Source organism: Elgaria multicarinata, chromosome 7 (genome assembly GCF_023053635.1).
Source record: "Elgaria multicarinata webbii isolate HBS135686 ecotype San Diego chromosome 7, rElgMul1.1.pri, whole genome shotgun sequence".
NCBI classification, from domain to species: domain Eukaryota; kingdom Metazoa; phylum Chordata; class Lepidosauria; order Squamata; family Anguidae; genus Elgaria; species Elgaria multicarinata.
In genome coordinates this window covers 101,367,659-101,389,855 of record NC_086177.1, presented here as the reverse complement: position 1 = coordinate 101,389,855, position 22,197 = coordinate 101,367,659, and positions in this window count along the sequence as shown.

Genomic DNA, 22,197 nt, shown 5'->3' with positions numbered 1-22,197 from the left:
TTACATTGACACACAATAGCCCTAATCCAGGGATGCCAATAGGGTGTCCCTATGGAAAGGAGGACTGGTCTCCTGTATCTTTAACAGTCATGTAGAAAAGGGGGTTTCAGCAGGTGTCATTTCTATGCAGGCAGCACCTGGGGAAATTCCCTCCTCATCACAACCATTAAAGCTGCAGGAGCCCTGTCGTCTTGACCAGATACAAAAGAAGGCAGGGCTCATGCACCTTTAACTGTTGTGATGAAGAGGGAATTTCACCAGGTGCTGCATTCGTACAAATAACACCTGCTGAAATTCCCTTTTCTCGACAACTGTTAAAGATACAGGAGCCCAGCCCTCCTTTCCATGGGGTCACCCTAGGCGTGCCAAACTTCTTTCTGGCCAAGGGCTGAATTCAATTTTGGAGAAGCTCAGTGGGGTGGGAGGGGGAAGAGCATATTCCAGTGGTGGGTGTGGCCAAAGGCAAAAGAGGTGGGTCTAAAGCACCAAAAGTACCAGCATACCTTAGGAGAGAAAATTCAACCTTTTAGAATGGGGGGAAACTTGCAAAATCCAGGAAATTGACAAATGACCAGTGATTGGCGAAAGGGGATAGGACCATCTGAGGAAACCATAGAGGTTGGTGGCTCCGATTTCAAGGAGGCTGTGAATCCATTCCAGGGCCCTTTCTACACCTAAGGATTATCCCAGGTAAATGGAGGGATCTTCCCTGCCTGCTCTCGAGATCCCTTGTGTGTCATTTAGATGCACAGGGATGATCCCGGGAAGATCCTGGGGAAAAAGGCAGGTGTAGAAATGGCCCAGGTTTCAGTCAGAACCAACGAGAAATTTATTTTGGGGAAAGGGTTCAGTACCTTGCATAGCTTCTTTGTTCTAACTGAAACCCAGGGTATGTCTACACCAGTCAATATCCCGGGGATTGCCCCGGGATCATCCATGTGCATCCACATGACACCCAGGGGGTCCCGGGAGGAGGGAGGGAGGGAGGATCCCTCCATTTCCCCGGGATATCTTGGGACACTTTTAGCCCAGTTTTTCCCATGGACTTGGGATAGTCTTGGGAGGTGTGGGTCCCCATCCCATTTTCGTCCTGGCTCCTCATGAGTAAACACAATGAGGTGGGAACTGGGCACAGGGCACGCAGCTCTTCAGGTGCTCCATGCCCATTGGGGGTGGGGTGAGGGGAGCGGGATTGGGGGGGTGTTTTTAAGTACTTTTTCATCGGAGCACACGTGTGCTCATCTTCTGTAAAAAAAAAAAAAAAGTGGCGGCCCTGACATCCTTCATTCCTCCCGGGATGTTGTGCGCACATCTGTACAAAGCGGTCAGAACATCCCGAGTTCTCCCCCTCCCTCCCCTGGTCTAGACATGCCCAAGGTTTCCCACTTCCATGATCGTCGCTCGCACGGCACACACGAGGGAAGGATCCTGCAAGTAAAGGAGAGCCGTTGCGGGAGGACGTGTGCCCCGTGACGGGGGTTCTGAATGTGTATTGGGAAAAGTGGGCAGGACTGGGCAGATGGGTATGGAGCAAGGAATTTTTTTAATAACTCCTCTGAGATGTGTACCAGCGCAGTTACTCAGCAACGTAAGAGGAGATAGGTACTTTGTCAAAGACACGCTCCTGCACATCAATATATTTGTGTTGATAGATAGATAGATAGATAGATAGATAGATAGATAGATAGATAGATAGATATAGACACAGTAGGTGCCAAAACATGCTGATAACCAATAAAAAAAATGCCCAAAATGGCGGACATCCACTCCCGCACACCTCCAAAACCACAGGACATGCCCCTGACAGCAGGATGGCTGTTTGCCAAGCCAGGAGCTCACGCTGAACAGCAACAGCTTCGGGAAGGGGGGGGCACACCAGCTGTGGACTTTAGGATTGTAGCAAGAGAGCCGGGGGGGGGGGGAAACGGGGCAAAAGCAGTCAGTGATATTCTGGGAAAACTGAGTAGTTGCCCCAAGATCACCATGGGAGTAGGTGAACCTCATGTGAATAAACGGTTGGTGTAGACACCGTCTAGCGGCATGTCTAGACCAGAGGGCTGGAGGGGGATGATTTGCAAGAGGATGATCGTGAGGTCCTCCCCCTCAGTCTACACATGCCGCGTGACGTCCCGGGAGGATGGAGGACATCACAGCCACCATTTTGTTTTGTTTTTAATTGAAGATGAGCACAGGAGCGCTCCTTTGAAAAGGTTTTTTTTTTTAAAAAAAAAAACCTCACTCTCCCCCCCACCCCCAATGGGCACAGAGCTCTTGAAGAGCTCTGTGCCCCATGCCCAGTTCCCAGCTCTTCGCATTTACTTGCGAGGAGCCAGGAACAAACCAGGATGGCTGCCTACACATCCCATGGTCTCGGGATGATCCCGAGACCACAGGAAAAGCCGGGATTAAAGCCATCCTGGCTATCCCTCCCTGCCCCTGGGATCTGCTGTGCATCATGTGGACACACAGGGTTGATCCCCGGGATATCGCCCCATCTAGCCATGCCCATAGTCTAGGTGTGGGTTCAAAAATACCTGATCAACCAGGAACCTCACTGAGTGACCTTGGGCAAGTCACGTGACTCAGCCTGACCTACCTTACAGGGTTGTTGTCAAGATAAGATCCTAAGTACACAATGTTATAAGGCTTGGACTGGGGTTATAATGGAAGGGAGCTCCATAACGAGGAGCTACTATTTAAAACAGGGGTGGACAACTTGATGTTTTGGCCTACAACTCCCATCAGTCTCAGCCAGTGTGTCCAGTAGTCTGGAATGCTGGGAACTGCAGTCCAAACTCATTTGGAGGTCAGCAGGCTTGGAGAAGGGCGAACTAGAGGCTTTTTTAGTTATGTTGTGGCTCTTCCTTATTGTCCTTTTTTAAATCTGTAGTTACCTACCCTCAATTCAGTCGATGAAATGCAGTAACCAGGGTCTCCGGTGGGCAAACGCAAATGGGTAACGTATCCATCCAAGATGAACGTTTTATTTTTACCTCTGTGCAAGTGAACTTCCTTGCCCCTGCCAATAAAGTGAGGCAAAGAGCTAAATTGATCCAGCCAAGTCATGTTTTAGCTCACAGGCAGGCCTTCTAGAGTCCGGTAACATAATCCCCTCCCCCCCTCCTCTCTCCTCTACGTGCGATCTCAAGGGATGGCTGCTTGCACTGGGGGACAGGGTTTTCTTTTTCTCTCTCACTCCAAATGGGTGATAAAAGCTTATCACCTCTTGGCGGAATGCCGGTCCAGGCTCTGGTGTTGGGGAGGATTGCATCTCAGCCGTCCAGATGTGGCATCTTCTCTCTCTCTCTCTCTCTCTCTCTCTCTCTCTCTCTCTCTCTCTCTCTCTCTTATCCCTTGGAGTAAATGAAATGTAAATAAAACTACCAACGTGGATATCACATGATGCAAATGGGGGACGGGTGGTGGCGGCTGCTGGGATATGCATCATCAATTGAGTTTCCAGCCAGAATTACTCAGCAGCAACTATTTCACCAACCACACACTCAAAACCTTCATCACTTTGGAGCTGTTACTGCTTAAAGACGCTAAGACGTATGTACAGAAACACGAGAAGCTGCCTTAAACTGAGTCAGATCATTAAGCCACCTACCCCAATATAACCTGTACCAGGGGTGGGGAACCTAGGTACTGACACACCCCTCACCCAGCCCCATTTCCCCGTCTCCACTTGTCATTTGGTGGTGTTTTTAGCTTTTGTGCCGTTTCCCCTCATTCTAAAAGATTGAAATGCTTCTCCTATGTTCATTTACTAGCAGCAAGATCTTTAAGTTACAAGACTTATTTATTTATTTCATTTATATCCCGCCTTTTTGGGCTGAAAGTCATGACAGGCCCAAAGTCAACCAGTGAGCTTCCATGGCCAAGTGGGGATGAGAACCCAGGTCGCCTGACTTCCAGTCCAATACCCTAACCACTGCACCGCACTGCTGGCTTATATTAGAGAGCTGGAGAGCTTCTTCAAAATTGATTTCTGACCTCAAGTTTTTTAAAAAGGCTCCCCATCCCTAATCTACAGGGCTGCTCCAGGGTTTCAGATAGATGTCTTCCCCAGGGCTGGCCCTCCCATGAGGCGGGATAAATCCCCTGCCTCAGGCAGGGGAGCGGAAGGAGCGGTGAATTGTGCATTTCCTCTCCCCCCCCCACCCCCGTCATGGCATTTTAATGAGTGCTCTGGAGAGCCCGCCAAAGGTTTTTAACCATTTGCTGCTGCTAGTGACGAGCGGAGGAGGGGGGCAGTAGAAGTGAGTGGGCGGGTGATGGAAGTGAAAGCAGGGAGGAGGAGGTGGTCTATGCAGAAGGCCTGCATATGCTTACATGTGTGTGTGCATAGCACACCACTTAATTGCTCACATGACCTCCATGCCTGAGGACACACAGCTGAATGTGTGAGTTGACACCCACGACATCTTTTGTTCTCAGGCTCCTATGGAAATACTCTCGCTGTGGTCTTTTCACCTCTCATGGAAGCCAATTGCTTGATGCTCCAGTCATATGGGGAGAGACACCTTAGGTGCTCAGCATTAAGCAAACAGCCTCGTTTGGGCCGTTTCTCCAGCACAGAACCACACTTTTGACAAAGTACGTGTGTTGAACCGGCTGCTCTCTCAGAGACAGTTTCCTTTTCTCTTGATTATAAGAATGGAAAACAGGTGGTTAGATGGGCGGCTTTCTCCATCACAAGGGAGCACTTTGCTCAATAGGTTGCATTTTCTCTCTCTCTTAATGATTACACTCCTGCCCCTGCCTCCCCCAGCCCCAAAGAACAACTTTCATTGTTAATAATATCCCTGAAATGATCTTACAGCAGCATGACACATCTTAAAAGTGGCAAATGTTGGGCTTCTTTTACTGAAGGAGGGACAGGGGGTGAATGGAATAATATGAGCAATACTGCTTGCATTATTATTATTATTATTATTATTATTATTATTATTATTATTATATGTATGAATTGAACCTATTTAGCTTCAGCAAAAATCACATGCCATGAGTTATTAAAGGTGCAATCTTATGCAGTTGTTGGGCTTTTGGAGGGGGGATCTAACATGCATAGGATTTTATTTTATTTATTTTATTACATTTATATACCGCCCCAGGAAATACAGCTCCATTTGTATATATGGAGAACCTGGTAAAATTCCCTCTTCATCACCACAGTTAAAGGTGCAGGAGCTATACTAGAGTGTCCAGATTTAAAAGAGGGCAGGGTACCTGCAGCTTTAACTGCTGTGATGAAGAGGAAATTTCCCCAGATTCCCCATATATACAAATGACACCTGCTGAAATTCCATTTTCAATACAACTGTTAAGGATACAGGAGCCCTGTCCTCCTTTTCATATGGTCACCCTACTAAATTAGCATTTCTTCTAAAAAAAAAAAAAAAACACCACCTGGATTTTATTACAAGTTTTCAAGGCCTGCTTCTATGCAGAGCGGGAATAGGGACTTGAGCTCCCATAATTCCCTGCAAGTAGTTTTTTCTGTGCCATAGGGAAGGTTTTAATGGATTCCCTTAAGAAGGTGGTATTGAAAAGCTGCTGCTATGGCTTAGGGCACCCTCAAGGAGAGCCACAGCTCAGCGGCAAACTACGTGCTTTGTATTTGGAAGGACTCATGTTCATTCAAGTTAGCAGGTGGTATGAAAAGACCAGGTATCAGTAGGGTGACCATATAAAAAGGACAGGGCTCCTGTACCCTTAGCAGTTGCATTGAAAAGGGAATTTCAGCGGCATTGGGGGAAATCCCCTCTTCATCACAACAGTTAAAGCTGCAGGAGTTATACTAGAGTGAGCAAATACAAAAGAGGGCAGGGCTCCTGCAGCTTTAACTGTTGTGATGAAGAGGAAATTTCACACGGTGCTGCATGCATACAAATGACACCTGCTGAAATTCCCTTTTCTATCCAACTGTTAAAGATACAGGAGCCCTTCCCTCCTTTCCATATGGTCACCCTAGCAGGCAACTGAGAAAGACTCTCTGGCTACTGCCTGCCAGAGTAGGCACTACTGGGGTAGATGGCTCGACTTTGACTGGCATAAGGAACTTTCTAGCAGTTGTCTACACACAAGGAAAGCCCTGCAGTGGCTGTGGATCTGTGCCCTATAAGTTAGACGATGCAGGCGCAGGATCAAAGCCACCGCAGGACTTCCCTGCCCTGCTGATTTAGACCAAGTCAGGGATTTACTCTAACTTTTTCAAAGACAGCAATGTCAACACAGAATTTCTGCCATGTAACGTCGCTCTGGGGCCAATCTGGGGCCAACTCTGGTGCGGAGCATGGTGGAAGGCAACCAGCATTTGTCGGCATGGTAGGGCGGGTGGGCTGAAAACATGGGTGCTGCAGCCGTGTGAGTTCAGCCTTCCGTCCACTTGGCTTACCTTCTTTCTCATGAGTTGTCGAAAGGCTGGGGAAAGACACCGAGCTCCTCAAACCTGAACATGTCTGCAGATCACTAAATGGAAAGAGAGACAAGAGAATTTAGACTTGGCCAGTGCCGCCGCTCGTATTCAGGGCGGCCGCTGGCGCATCACCCCAAAAGAGGAAATGCATCTCCCCAAAAGAGGGCGCTAATGGGCATGACACTTCCATACGCTCTAGATCAGCCTTCCTCAACCTGGGGCGCTCCAGATGTGTTGGACTGTAGTCCAACACATCTGGAGCGCCCCAGGTCGAGGAAGGCTGCTCTAGATGCAAACGTACAAATGATGCTGATGGTTTAAACAGAAATACAATACATCTCCCCATAGTGGGGAAGATTGTGACCGGGGGGGGGGGGGGCTGTCTTGATGTCGGCTTTGCCCTGGAGTGCCTCCGAATCCACGCAGTATCAGATTCGCAAGGAGGTGAAGTCAAGGACTTTTCCAGGCAGAGTAAGGTCAGCTCAAGCCTTCCACCATTCTGTCCTGGCTGGAGGGTATTCCTGGGCAGAAGGCCACAGGAGGGGGGAGGGGGAGGGGCAGCGAACCTAGTGGCGCATCACCCCAAAAGAGGAAATGCATCTCCCCAAAAGAGGGCGCTAATGGGCATGACACTTCCATACGCTCTAGATCAGCCTTCCTCAACCTGGGGCGCTCCAGATGTGTTGGACTGTAGTCCAACACATCTGGAGCGCCCCAGGTCGAGGAAGGCTGCTCTAGATGCAAACGTACAAATGATGCTGATGGTTTAAACAGAAATACAATACATCTCCCCATAGTGGGGAAGATTGTGACCGGGGGGGGGGGGGGCTGTCTTGATGTCGGCTTTGCCCTGGAGTGCCTCCGAATCCACGCAGTATCAGATTCGCAAGGAGGTGAAGTCAAGGACTTTTCCAGGCAGAGTAAGGTCAGCTCAAGCCTTCCACCATTCTGTCCTGGCTGGAGGGTATTCCTGGGCAGAAGGCCACAGGAGGGGGGAGGGGGAGGGGCAGCGAACCTAGTGGCCACCAGAAAGCCCACGCTGCTCCCCTCACAAGGACAACTTGCTGCCACCACACCCCAGTGATAGCGCGGGGTATGGTGGTGGAACAGCACCAACCCAGCACCGTGAAGACAGCTCCCATGTCACCTTGTGTCTTCCTGTTCAATCTGCTGTCCAGGGGCTAACTGCCCAGGGTCAATTTCAAGGCCCCTTTCACTCTGCCTTCTGATAGTACTTTATCTTTAAACCAGCTTTGAACACCTTCAAATAGAGGACTGTGGTCAGACAGCTGTTCAAATAGAGGAGTGTGTGTAATGGAGGCCACCCGGCCACCCGTTTTTCATCACCATTGTTCCTTTCCACGTTTATTCACAGACTTCCACAGCTCTTTCTTCTCCTTCTTGGTAGGCTGACTCTCCCCTCAAAGCCCTTTGGCTGACCTCAACTTTATTCTTTTATCCTCTAACCTAATCTTTTTCCTGCAAGCTACTGAGTTCTCCTGCCTGAGTTTCCCCTCCTTTCTTCACTTCAAACAGAGATTCTTTATTACATATGCTTACTTTGCCCCACCCCCTCCTTCTACCAGGTCAACGCATAGGTTCCGCATGATGTCATACTGTGTACATCTTGTTCCTTGCATTTTTCATTCGTTGACAAGGGAAACCTGGTTCTACATTTCCTTTGGCTGGGAAAGATAAGGACCCTAACCCCACCCCCACACTGCCAGGGCCACTTTTCTCGCTGCAAATATTTGCCCACCCTTTCTTTGGGGTGCCTGCTTGAGTGCATAGATCATTTTTAGGAAGCCACCCAAAACAAAACAAGGCTTTTTGTGTGTGTGGTTGTGTTGAATTAATGTCTAAGCTGCAGATTTTATGAGAATATTTATGACTCTCTCTGCCGATTTGCAGGCTAGCCGTTTTTTTGTTTTCCAAGGCTCATTGTGACATGTAAATGCTCCTCTCTGTAAAACTCAAGTTTATTTAGAACTTCCACCACAAAATTTCAGGTTAGTAATTTTTTTAAAGGCCTGTTATAACCTGAATGACGACCAGGACTCTGGCCACTAGCGTGCTTGTGCAGTGCCTGTTCTAGGTTTTTGAGTAGGGTGACACTATGGAAAGGAGGACAGGGCTCCTGCATCATTAACAGTTGCATAGAAAAAGGATTTTCAGCAGGTATCATTTGTATGCATGCAGCACCTGGTGAAATTCCCTCTTCATCACAACCATTAAAGCTGCAGGAGCCCTGCCCTCTTCACCAGATACAAAGGAGGGTGGGGCTCTTTTAATGTTTTTGTAATCTCTAACAAAATATGACATTCACACACACACACACCCAAAAGCATGCACCAGTTTACAGACTGAATAAGTCACATTGAACAATATGCTCCAGTTCAGCCTTCCCTCAACCTTTGTTGTTGTTTATTCATTCAGTCGCTTCCGACTCTTCGTGACTTCATGGACCAGCCCATGCCAGAGCTTTCTGTAGGCCGTCGCCACCCCAGCTCCTCCAAGGTCAAGTCTGTCACCTCCAGAATATCATCCATCCATCTTGCCCTTGGTCAGCCCCTCTTTAGGGTGACCATATGAAAAGGAGGACAGGGCGCCTGTAACTTTAACAGTTGTATTGAAAAGGGAATTTCAGCAGGAGTCATTCGTATATCTGGAGAACCTGGTGAAATTTCCTCTTCATCACAACAGTTAAAGGTGCAGGTGCCCTGCCCTCTTTTAAATCTGGTCACTCTAGTCTAGCTCCTGCAGCTTTAACTGCTGTGATGAAGCGGGAATTTCCCCAGGTTCTCCATACATACAAACGATACCTGCTGAAATCCCCTTTTCTATGCAACTGTTAAAGATACAGGAGCCCTGTCCTCCTTTTCATATGGTCACCCTACCCCTCTTCCTTTTGCCTTCCACTTTCCCTAGCATCAGCCTCTTCTCCAGGGTATCCTGTCTTCTCATTATGTGGCCAAAGTACTTCAGTTTTGCCTTTAGTATCATTCCCTCAAGTGAGCAGTCTGGCTTTATTTCCTGGAGTATGGACTGGTTTGATCTTCTTGCAGTCCAAGGCACTCTCAGAATTTTCCTCCAACACCACAGTTCAAAAGCATCTATCTTCCTTCGCTCAGCTTTCCTTATGGTCCAGCTCTCGCAGCCATAGGTTACTTCGGGGAATACCATTGCTTTAACTACGCGGACCTTTGTTGCCAGTGTGGTGTCTCTGCTCTTAACTATTTTATCAAGGTTTGTCATTGCTCTCCTCCCAAGAAGTCAACATCTCCTGATTTCCTGGCTGCAGTCAGCATCTGCAGTAATCTTTGCGCCCAGAAATACAAAGTCTGTCACTGCCTCCACGTTTTCTCCCTCTATTTACCAGTTATCAATCAAGCTGGTTGCCATAATCTTGGTTTTTTTTGAGGTTTAACTGCAACCCGGCTTTTGCACTTTCTTCTTTCACCTTTGTCATAAGGCTCCCCAGCTCCTCCTCGCTTTCAGCCATCAGTGTGGTATCATCTGCATATCTGAGATGGTTAATGTTTCTTCCTGCAATTTTAACTCCAGCCTTGGATTCATCAAGCCCAGCACGTCACATGATGTGTTCTGCATACAACCTGGTGCCCTCCAATTCTGGCTGGGGATGATGGTGCTTGTAATCTAATACACAAGAAGGGAATCATGTTAGGATGAATTTATCTTTCCTCCCTGTTAACGGAAGAGGTGGGCGCCTTTCAGCTGATACTTTTGAGAAAGAAATCAGAATGACAAATTTCAACTTTTTCATCATTGTCATTCCTCCAGCTGCTGAGAAGCCTCTCAGTAGCAAGATGAAACACTGCGGCCGCCACTAATTAGGTTGTGGTCTGACGTTTGCAAAGTGTGAACATTGATGAGTCACATAGTGGCACATCAGGCCGACATCACCTAGCTGTTCTGAATGGAGTCAATCAAAAGTTACCCTAGAACTCTAGAGCCTGGAATAGCACTAAAATCTTATGCAATTTAATCAAGGTATTTACACAGAGGAGAGAGAAAACTGGGCATGTTGAATCCCTTTGTCAGAAGACATAATTTGAGTCCCTTTGCTTTCTTGGGGCTCCCAAGGGTGGACAGACTGCAGGCTCCATTTAGTTTTTGACCTAGAATCATAGAATAGCAGAGTTGGGCCTTTGCTAGATGAGGGGTTAGCCCGGTGCAAGGCCCGGGTTCGTCCCTGTGCGTCCAGATGACACACAGGGGATCCCAAGCTCAGGCAGGGGTCAAACTTCCCTGGCCCTGGGGTAACCGGCACCGGTTGTGGCCCGGTATTTCCCGAGGTCTCGGGCTGAGCCCAAGACCGCGGGCGTGTAGACTGATCCGCTGCTTTTCCCGGCTACCGCAATTACTCGTGAGTAGCTGGGAAAAGTGGCAGATGGCGTGCAGTGCTCCGCAGGAGCGTTGCGACCATCAGGGCAGGGGGGGGGAGATCAGGGGGAATCGGAGCCATAGGGGATGGGGGGTAGCTGGAGATCAAGGGGGGAATCGGAGATTGGGGGGGGGAATCACAGCCAGGGGGGAAATTGGGGGGAGCAGGCAGGGAACCCTGTTTTTAATTTTTTAAAAAACTACCTTTGCCACTGGTGCGCTCCTGCGCACCAGGCCCTTTAAGGCTCGAACAAAATGGAGGACGCAGCAGGGCTTTCCTTTGCCCCGTCGCGTCTGACGTGTGGAAAGGAGCGACAGCCCGTGCTACTTCTAGCACGGGCTGGCCCTTCCTCACCACCGGATTTTAAGGTAGGTCTAGCAAAACCCTTGGAAGGGGCCTACAAGGCCACCGAGTCCAACCCCCCTGCTCATTGCAGGAACCCCAAGACCCACCAACCAGAAGCTGGTGCAAAAGGCTTATATTTAGTATGAAAGATGGATGAGCCCAGGAATTTGTTTAGAAAGCTAGAACTGAATGGAACAGTCCTTCCACCCAAAAGTCCACTCCTGGTTATCCCAAACTTCCTTCATTTTAGCAGTATAGTTTAAGGTTGTGGGTAAGAAACCCTGGCTCAATCACCAATCACTCCGAGGGCCCTGGGCAACAAATCTTCAGCACCTCCCTCCTCCGTCAATCAGTTGACCTTCTCAGCACCATTGTCATCAGCTGCTCCTGCTCCTCTTTCTTAGCATTGCAACCTTTGCTTGCTTGACAGGCAGAGAACTAGTGAGCATGTTGGCAGTGGTATCTCCTGCTCCTCCTTCTCAGTACCTTCATGGTCTGCGTCAGGGTGAGAGGCAGGTGAATGCATAGGTTGAAAGATAACGAAGAGGACAACTCCAGCGGCTCTTGCCAATAGGTCCCTACTGGGGTGTGGGCCCATGGCAAGGGTCCAATCATGCCTACACTTGATGCCAGCCCTGACCAAAAGATCTCTAGAAGATCTATTCTCTGTCCACATGTGGCTCTCGTGGCCCCTCTGTTCCATACTTGCCTGAGAAGAAAGAAGCCAATGACATTTTCTAATGGTGTCTTGAACATGTTTTTAGGAGGGTGTCAGAGGCCAGATCTACACCTTGTGTCAAATCGTTATGAATGTGGAATAAAAAAGCAGGAAATAACACTATGGAAGCAGTAAATGGAATGTGGATTGTGCTCCAACACATACCAGTGCACTATGAAGCAGTAATGTAGCTCTAACCAGATAGAGCCTTTTCTCTCCCTCTTCTATTACCTGTGTAGGATTCAACGCGCAGCCCATAAATCCTGGGGCCTATGCACAATCATGCCAGGGGATGTCCCCATACTCACATGTGTAGCACACTGGGCTGAGGGGTAGATAGAGTTTAGAAGGAGAGGCTGAACATCAAAACGTTTGAGAAACACTGTCATACCAGGAAACGGTATCTGGATTTGCCTGCATTTGAAAGAAGCGTAGGTTAATCTGTTTGTTTCACTTCCTACAATTTTTGGATTTTTTTTTTTAAAGCACAAGTTTGTTCAATTCCGTTTCCACATCAGTTTGCAAAATTCCAGCTGAAAATTCAAATACATTTTTGTATGCATTTCTTTTAAAACATGCATTTTCCCCTAATATATGCCTGTTTATATGCAATTTCCCCTAGTGTATGCATTTTTGAATGTATTTTTTGATCAGCAAACTGCATCTCGAAATTCGGAGAAGGGCAAAACCCCAAAAATATGCACATTCATTTGGGAAGTCTGCATTAGATAACTTTGTATTAAAATACAACCCAAATTCATTTGCCCCCATTTGGACCAAAGACTACCTGTTCTATTTTTCTTTTTTCTGAACATTACTGTTACATTTCCTGACCTGCTGCCCTCCAGATGTATTGGACTGTACCCAACTATTTGTTCTGGCTGAGTGATGGGTGTTGTAGTCCAATATTTGGAGAGCACCAGGCCCAGATCTATTCCTCGTCTCAAATCATTACAATGTTGTTTTAAAAGGATATTGTTGTTTTATGCAAAATTTTCAAATTCTGTATATTTGTTTTTAATGTTCACTGTTTTTAACTTTTGTAAACCGCCCAGAGAGCTTTGGCTATGGGGCAGTATATAAATGTAATAAAATAAATAAATAAATAATCTCATCATGGCAACATTATATCCCTCTTGCACATTTATACCTCGAAGGACACACAGTGACATTTGATTTTGGATAATGTGGAATAAAAAGCAGGAAACAATGCTATGAAAGAAGTATATGGAATGTGATAAGTTCATTAATATTAATTGTAACAAATGTGCCCCAAAACAATTATCAGTGCATTTCAATACCGCTTTAAGGAAGTAGTGTAGATCTAGCCAAGGTTAAGAAAGGCTGTTGTGAGGTATCATTTATATTGTAAATGGCCTTAGATTGTATTAGCAGAAAGAGGTGGTATATAAATGCATCCAATAAACATAATGCTGAGAGTTTAATTCATGGGCAGGATTGTTGTGAGCACATCGGATATGATTACGTTGTAACTTAGAACAGTAAATCCATTGGCAGCCTTTTCTCATGGTCTTTTGTCTGGTCATTCTTCCTGATCGGAAGCCGGTGTCTTTTTAATCAGACAGACTTCATTTCACACTTACAAATGAAGGTCTCAGCTTGATTGACAGGCCTTGTGAAGAGACAGATAAAGAAGAAAGGGCCCTTCATGTCAAGCCAAAGGAGGAGGCTGAAAACACTGGCTTCGGGTGAGTATGAAAGTAACGTGCATGGCAGCATAGCCTCAGGGCATATGTGAAACTATTCGCTCACCAGCAGTGGTTCCAAAAAGCAACCTCCACAAACTGGGTAGGTGATCTGTAATCCTATGTGCCACAGTCTGTTTACACCAATCCCATGTGGAAGTTGCTCATTTCATTTTACCCTATTTTCTAGCCTCCACCTGTTAAGAAGGACATTAGCAAACTGGAGTATTGCAAACGTAGTTAAGAAGGACATTAACAAATGTAGCCATCATGACTCAAAGACTTCTCCTCCATGAATTGATCCCATCCCCTTTTAAAGCAACCAAATTGGTGGCCGTTACCGCAACTTGTGGTAGTGAACTCCCTAGTTTAACCATAGTGTGTGAAGATGTCCTTCTTTTTGGGCCTTGCTAGACCTACCTGATAATCCGGTGGGGAGTAGGGGAGAGGCCGTGCTGCAGCTAGCGCGGACCGTTGCCCCTAGCTAAACGTAACACGCGACGGGGTAAGGGGGAAATGATTGAAAGAACTGGGTGTACTTAGCCTGGAGAAGAGAAGATTAAGGGGCGACATGATAGTGGTCTTCAAGAGCCTCGTGTGGCGCATAGTAGTAAGCAGCTGTTACTGCAGCCAAAACTCTCCCCACGGCCTGAGTTCGATCCCAGCGGAAGCTGGTTCTCAGGCAGACAGCTCAGGTCGACTCAGCCTTCCATCCTTCAGAGGTCAGTAAAATGAGTACCCAGCTAGCTGGGGGAAAGGTAACTGCGACTGGGGAAGGCAATGGCAAACCACCCTGCTACAAAGTCTGCCAAGAAAACGTCAGCGAAAGCAGGCGTCCCTCTAGGAGTCAGCAATGACTCAAGTGCTTGCACGAGAGGTTCCTTTCCCTTTCCTAAAGCTATCATGTAGTAGATGGAGTGGACTTGTTCTCTGTTATTCTAGACTCAAAACTCATGGGTGGACACTTCAGGGGAACAGGGTTTCCCCCCCTAAACATTAGGAGAAACATCTGAACAGCAAGGACTGTTCTAAAGTAGAACAGACAGCACCAAGAGATGGTAGGCTCCTCTTTGCTGCAGATATTTAAGTAGAGGCTGGGTGACCATCTTATCAGGGATGCTGTAGCTGCAGCCTACATTACAGATCCTACGTTGACCAGGAGGTTAGCTCAGATGACCTTCATGGTCCATTCCATCTCTATGATTCTATGGGCTCATCTACACCAAGGAAATATTCCACTATGAAAGCGGTATGAAAGCAGTATATAAAAGGCAGGAGCCGCACTACTGCTTTATAGTGTTATTGAAGTCCACTGACAACTGTTGGGGTCCATTGACACATACTATATACTGCTTTCATACCACTTTCATAGTGTCATATCCTGCTTGGTGTAGATGTGTCATGGGCCCCGCCAGTTGTCAGTGCACTTCAGTACCACTTCAAAACAGTAGTGTAGATACTGCAGTGCACTTCAATATCACTATAAAGCAATACTGTGGCGCCTGCCTTCTATAGACTGCTTTCATACTGCTTTCATGGTGGAATATCCTACTTGGCATAGATGAGACCTATGATTCTTCCCACCTATGTGTTTGTGTGAGAAAGTGAGAGAATTTTGAAAAGAAATGATCTGTCATTCTAAAGGAAAATTGAAACCCTACAACATGGATTCCACTGGATTTTGCAGTGGGCAAGCAAGTATGCAAATTAAACAAATTTCCATACAAATATGAAGCTCGACCTTCCTTTACCACTGTAACCCCCTCAACTTCCTCTAGTCTATGGCTTCAAAGACTTTATCAGCCATTGCCCAAATACCAAAGAAGCAAAATAGGTTTAATATATTATGAATGAATAAATAAATAATTTTTAAAGTAATTGTTTATACATCTTATGTTAGACTAGTCATTTTATTAAACTTCATTTTGCCATAGCTATTTTTTATTTTCTAATTACCTAGTAGCTTTCTTAAACCTATTTTGCTTTTTTGTTGAATTTGGTTTAGGATAGGACCTTTATTGATAAATATTGCCCAAACTTGACCTTCACAGGTGTATGTGTAAGGGTTGATCTCTCCCCTCCCCAAAGATCTAACCATATTTTTATTGAGCTACTAAGGGCACAAGTCTATGCATGTTTAGAAAGAAAAAAAAGTCCTACTAGGCTAGAGCAAGCTGGAAACAGTAGGACTTTTTTTCTTATCTAAGTATGAATAGGATTGCATCCAAAAAGGATGTTACTTTGACTAAATATTATGAGTCACTTTAGTCTCTATTAACCAGTGTGACTTATCTTCGGGAAATTATGGAAATCACACTTTGAACCATCAAAAAGAGAATAATTGCTTATACCTTGGGAAATAACAAAACTTGTGAAATGAACTCTTCTGTTAAAAGTTTATTTTCAAGATGTATTACAATACCAATGTAATAGCCAACATGATATAGGTTGGCCTCCTCTTTCTTGTTCTTCTGCTGCGAGGCAAATAAGCTTTTATTTAGGCAGCCCTTTGGTCTATAAACTGGTTTGGTTCAGAAGGGAAGGTGTTAACTGGTTGGGTCTCTTTTTATTTCTTTTGATTGCTATGTTTTTAATCGATTTGCTTTGATGTTTTAGTCAAGATTTTTATCTGTATTTTGTTATTTTAGATGCTTTGAGTGCTATTTTTGGCAGGAAGCCTGGATATAAATTCAATTAATAAATAATGCATAAACATATTCCCATTTACATTGATAAGGGATATAGCAACGGAGATTGCAAACACATGTGTTTTACTTTTACAGTGCAAACTTATGGGCATCTACTCCGAGGAAGTCTAGATGGGTTCAATTTGACTTATTCCCAGGCAAGTGGGTGCCAGCCTTAAAGTCCAACCACCTTATGTCAAAAATACTTATTGCCAGCCTAGCCACTGATGAGGAATCATGGGAGTTGTAGGCCAAAACATCTGGAGAGCTACAATTTGCCCACCCCTGCTCTCATGATTACAGCTGGAATTTGCACATAACAAAACCTGTCTTTTATATCCATGCAATTATTTACTGATTTCCACGTCCAAAAGGTAGAATTTATAGTGCATTCCTATACATCTGTAGTCAGTTCAATGGAGTTATCCTATACCCATATGCCTGGGAGTAGATTCCACTGAAATCAATGGGACTTTCTTCTAAGTAGACATGTATGGGATTGCACTGTTAACCTTTCTGGACTTTTACCTACTTTTCCTCTTTCAAACTACATCAGTTAGAAATAGGAACCATTTTAAGGAAGTCTTCTTGAAAATTAGGATGAATATTATTGGAGAACTAAATTGAAATTGTGACATATTAATCAAACCTGGAGACCTGCTGTGCACTCTGATTGTGGTCCCAACTGCTGCAATTATTGAATTTTTGTTTGCAGTTATCCAATTCACAGAATGCCACCTCTAATTTGTTGCCTGGATCCTCTTTCTTTATCTTATTAATTTCATTTCATTTATTACATTTCTGTACCACCCAATTTCCAACACTCTTTTAGCAGTTTACAAAGATTAAAACCCTTAAAATGCACAACAGAAAACCAACATACAAAAACGTCACAATTTTTAAAACAATCATGTCTAATGTGTCTTTTCTGTATGTCAAGATGAATATCTCTTTTTTTATATCAAAATCCCTGTAAATGAAAGAAATCATTTTTATTTTTATTTATTTATTTATTTTTATTTATTTATTACATTTTTGTACTGTCGAATAGCCAAAGATATTGTTTTAGTTTTTTAGTTTTATTTTTCATGCAAGATGAAATTTGCAGTGTCTGGTACCAAATTCTACATTTGTGTGACGTTGGTGCAAAATTGTCATAGTTGGGTCATCATAAATATTGTGAATTCTCCATCAAGTCAAACACTAAAATTCGGGGGGGGGGGGGGAAACAGAGGTGGTTGTTTTTTTCCTCCCCATAACTGCCAACAACCTATTTCTGATTAGGTTCCAGCCCCAGATACACACTCAAATACTCATTCTGGTTTTAAATAAAGCTGTACCCAGAATCCTTTTCTTCCACTTGTGCAATCCAATGCCTCTGCAATGCCCATTATACAAACATAAACCAGTCATTTTCATCTCCTCTCCTTGAGCTGTTCATACACCAGAAAAGCCACAGCTAAGGACATTAGAGTTCACTGAAGAACATTACAGTGTGTTTTGTTCTGTTTGGCTCTCAATGGGTTAAACTGCTATAGTATTTAATGCTGCTGGAATGAATGGTGCAGAAGCTGAGGTCCGGGGGCCATACCTTGCCCACTTTTTGTCCCAATTCGGTGCTCCAGATGGCCACGCCCCCTTTCCTGTCCCCAGCCACTTTCCCCAGCTACTGACCATCTGATGGTTTCTTGGCTTTTGTGCAGTTTGTTCTCCATTCTATGCGCTGGAAATGCCTCTCCTGAGGCTGAGATACTGGCAGTAAGAGTTTTAAGCTAAAACATGGAAACAAAGCCCTATGAGGAGAGACTGAAAGAACTAGGCATGTTTAGCCTGGAGAAGAGAAGATTGAGGGGAGACATGATAGCACTCTTCAAATACTTAAAAGGTTGTCACACAGAGGAGGGCCAAGATCTCTTCTCGATCCTCCCAGAGTGCAGGACACGGAATAACGGGCTCAAGTTACAGGAAGCCAGATTCCGGCTGGACATCAGGAAAAACTTCCTGACTGTTAGAGCAGTGCGACGGTGGAATCAGCTACCTAGGGAGGTTGTGGGCTCTCCCACACTAGAGGCATTCAAGAGGCAGCTGGACAACCATCTGTCAGGGATGCTTTAGGGTGGATTCCTGCATTGAGCAGGAGGTTGGACTCGATGGCCTTGTAGGCCCCTTCCAACTCTGCTATTCTATGATTCTAAGAGAAGATTGAAGGGAGACATGATAGCACTCTTCAAGGACTTATTTATTTATTTATTTATTTAAAATATTTATATCCCGCCCTATATCACTAAGATCTCAGGGCGGCGTACAGATAAATCATACAGTATAAAACAATAAATATACACAGTTAAAAACAAATTAAATCATAATCCAAGTTAAAACAATATATAATTTAAAAGCAATAGATACAGTTAAAACAGTTAAAACAATGTGCCAGTGAGTTTAACCATCAAAGGCTTTGTTAAAAAGCCATGTTTTTACTTGGCGTCGAAATGCAATCAATGTAGGCGCCAATCGGGCCTCCAAGGGGAGGGCATTCCACAGTCGGGGTGCCACCACAGAGAAAGCCCTCTCCCTTGTCCCATCATAACGTATATGTTGCATTGGTGGGATGCGGAGAAGGGCTCCTCCAGCAGATCTAAGGTCTCGGGCAGGCATATATAAGGAGAGGCGGTCTCTCAACTATCGAGGTCCCAAACTGTTTAGGGAGGAGGACCTCTTCTTGATCACCCCAGAGTGCAGGACACAGATTAATGGGCTCAAGTTACGGGCAGCCAGATCCCGGCTGGACATCAGGAAAAACTTCCCGACAGTTAGAGCACTATGACAATGGAACCACTTACCTTGGGAGGTCGTGGGCTCTCCTACACTAGCAAGGTGTCAGAGGAGAGAATTGTGTGCCAGGTGGCCCGTCCTGTGTCCCCTAAACTAGTCTGCTGCTTTCAGGTGTGGTGGAGGATGCTTAATAGCCTCACAGCAGTGGCTAGAAATTATAGAGGGCAACACTTTCCCTCAGGGTAACTCAAACCATCCAGACGGATGCTTCCCATTTGCTTTTCCTCAGCAATTAGCTCTTACAAGGACTTAAAAGGGAAAGGTGCCACTTTTCCTGTAAGCAGATGCATCCTTTGTGGGTGTGACTGTCTCCAAGTCCTGGTAGTAGATGAGATGCCAGGAGTGTCCCCCACTCTTCTCCCCCAATACACACACACCACATCTCTTTTAATCATCATCATCATCATCATCATCTTGCTTTTTTCCAGCTTAATGTCTCAGCGTTCTCTATCTCGGTTTACTAAGATCAAATGCTGTTTGACCTAAATGTATGCAAATTAAAACTCTCGGTTAAATAGAGCAGAGGCTGGTGGCTCCAATGTCAGTGGAGCAGCGAATCTGCTCTGGGTTTCAATCAGAACCATTTATTTATTTATTTATTTATTACATTTCTATACCGCCCAATAGCCGGAGCTCTCTGGGCGGTTCACAAAAATTAAAAACATTCAAAGTATAAAACAACAGTATAAAGCCATAATATAAAACCAGTCAGAACTCTGAAGGAACGATCCGTTGTTTAGATGTGTGGCCTTCCAAATGTTGTTAGACTGCAGCTCCCATCAGCTAATAGTGAGGGATGATAGGAGTTGCAGTCCAACAACATCTGGAAGGACACAAGGTGACCACCCCAGAGGATTAGCCATGTTATTCTGTGAACAGCAAACTCAAAAAGAGTTGTGTGGCACCTTAGAGACTAGCAAATTTATTGTAGCAATGGCTTGCATGGACTAGAGCAGAAGTGGCTTTGGGATCATGCTCTACTACAGATGTTGGACTAACACTGTCAGCATCAGTGACCATCACCCATGCTGCCAGGGAGTTACCAGTCCAAGAACATCTGGAAGGTCATAGGTTTCTCAACCCTGGAGTCAATGTTTTGGAAGTATGAAATCTTATTATCAATTGAGAGAGAGAGAGAGAGAGAGAGAGAGAGAGAGAGAGAGAGAGAGAGAGAGAGAGATGCCACCTTCAGGGTTTCAAAAAATAAATGTGCAAAGGATAAACAGGCACATTAACTTCACCTCCAAAACCCTTTCCTGGTAAGAGAGAGCTTCAGACTTTTACACATTCAACATGGAGATCTGAGGGAGACTTCTACATGTGTTTAGTTGAGAAAGCTTAGCAGAGCCCTTGCAATTGGAAACCCTGATAAAGCAGAGTTCCCAATTACATGGGAGCCTCAAAGCAGTGGTGTAGTAGGACATTTCGAAGTACAGGCACTCTTCATGACAATCCCCACATCCATGTCTCCAAGGAGAGTCCCAAAATGTAGGCAACTAGTTTTTTCATCTCTACCAAGCGCATGTCTTTTGTACTGCTAATGGGCCTTGCTTACTGAAGACCAAGCCAACATAAAATACTTTGTATAGCAACAAGTTGCGCTCATAACTACGTATGGTGAGGATTGCCACTGAATTGCTGTGAGGATCACAACTAAGTTCAGGATAGGGATGTATGGACTTTTCCTTCTGTGTTACGCAGATTGTCAGGCGTCTTTCATTCCACCGTTCACTCATTGATGAATCAGAAGGTTGTGGGTTTTTTTAGGGATGCAGGAGAATTAGGGATTCAGGAACACTAATGTGCACTTGTGCTAATGCACATCAGTGCAAATTTGTGTAAATTCTCCCTCCCCAAAGTTTTTTTTAAAAAGATCTGTGTTATCTGTGTGACTCGGAAAAGGCTGTTCCGCTGCTGGATCTGCAGGATGGATCCATAGAAAACTTGTTTGAATCTCTTGTGGATTTCTCTGACATCCCTGGTTTAGGCTCAGCAGGGAAGACTGAGGGGTGGCAAATGAGATCATCATTTCTCTGAGTCAAAAAGCCTCAGGGCTTTGACCCTGTGGTGCCCTGGCTTCACGACGCCACTGCTTCTCAGTGTGTCCAGCTGAACGCATGTAGAATCCTCCTTCGTAGTGAATGCACAAGGATCTGACATTCCCCACTGCCAGGATGCATGCAGCCCCACTGCCCTCTTCACACTTCCTCCTAGGCCCACCACAAATGCCCAAAGAGGACCCGACAGAAAGACACATAGACATTTTTCATAACTAACAGGGCCAAAAGCCCCCAAAATACAAGGGATACAGTCGGCGGCATTTTGACAAGAAGTTCAAACGTATGCATCATAAGTGCACTGAGTCATCACAACATCAATTCATAATAAAAAAACTGGGCCAGCCATTGGGAAAGCAGACGCAGCCCACAGTGACTGTTCTAAGAGCTTCATCACACCAGTGCAATCACTGTGAATTGGTTGCAAAGGACTCTGAAGTTCTCCAGTTTATAATCTGCTTTGACTTTGAAGTACTCCCATGCACCCTGCCTTAATTGTGCTATAAAGCCAAAAGAATTGATTGGGTCATCCGTTGATTTTTAATGATTTTTTTACATCTCCCCCCTTAAACCCTTTACCTGGTATGCAAAGGATCTTAGGAGCGCTGCCACCCAGGGTATGATTTAGCTAGCAGCAGCAGCAGCAACAACAACAGCTTTACGCTGTAGGGGATAATTCGAGGGAAACAGGTACATGGGATGAAGCCTTAAGATGGCATTCGAACAGATCTGAAAGCAAGCCATGGAGCCTCATTGTCATATGATTACACAGTTCTTAGGGTGTTTCCACCCTGTTTTTTTTTTTTGTTTTGTTTTGTTTTCGTATCTCCTAGTTTTGGGTGTGCTCAGTCAGAGCTCCCAAGACCACAGACCACAAATGCACCTGAGCACAGCTGGCCAATGATCCTCAACCTGCCTGCCATGCAGAAGATAACACCCCGAGCTGTCTAAACAGAGTAAGGAGCAGAGCAATACCAGAAAAAAGCCACATTTACCACTTGCACTTTAAAAAGAACACAGCAAAAT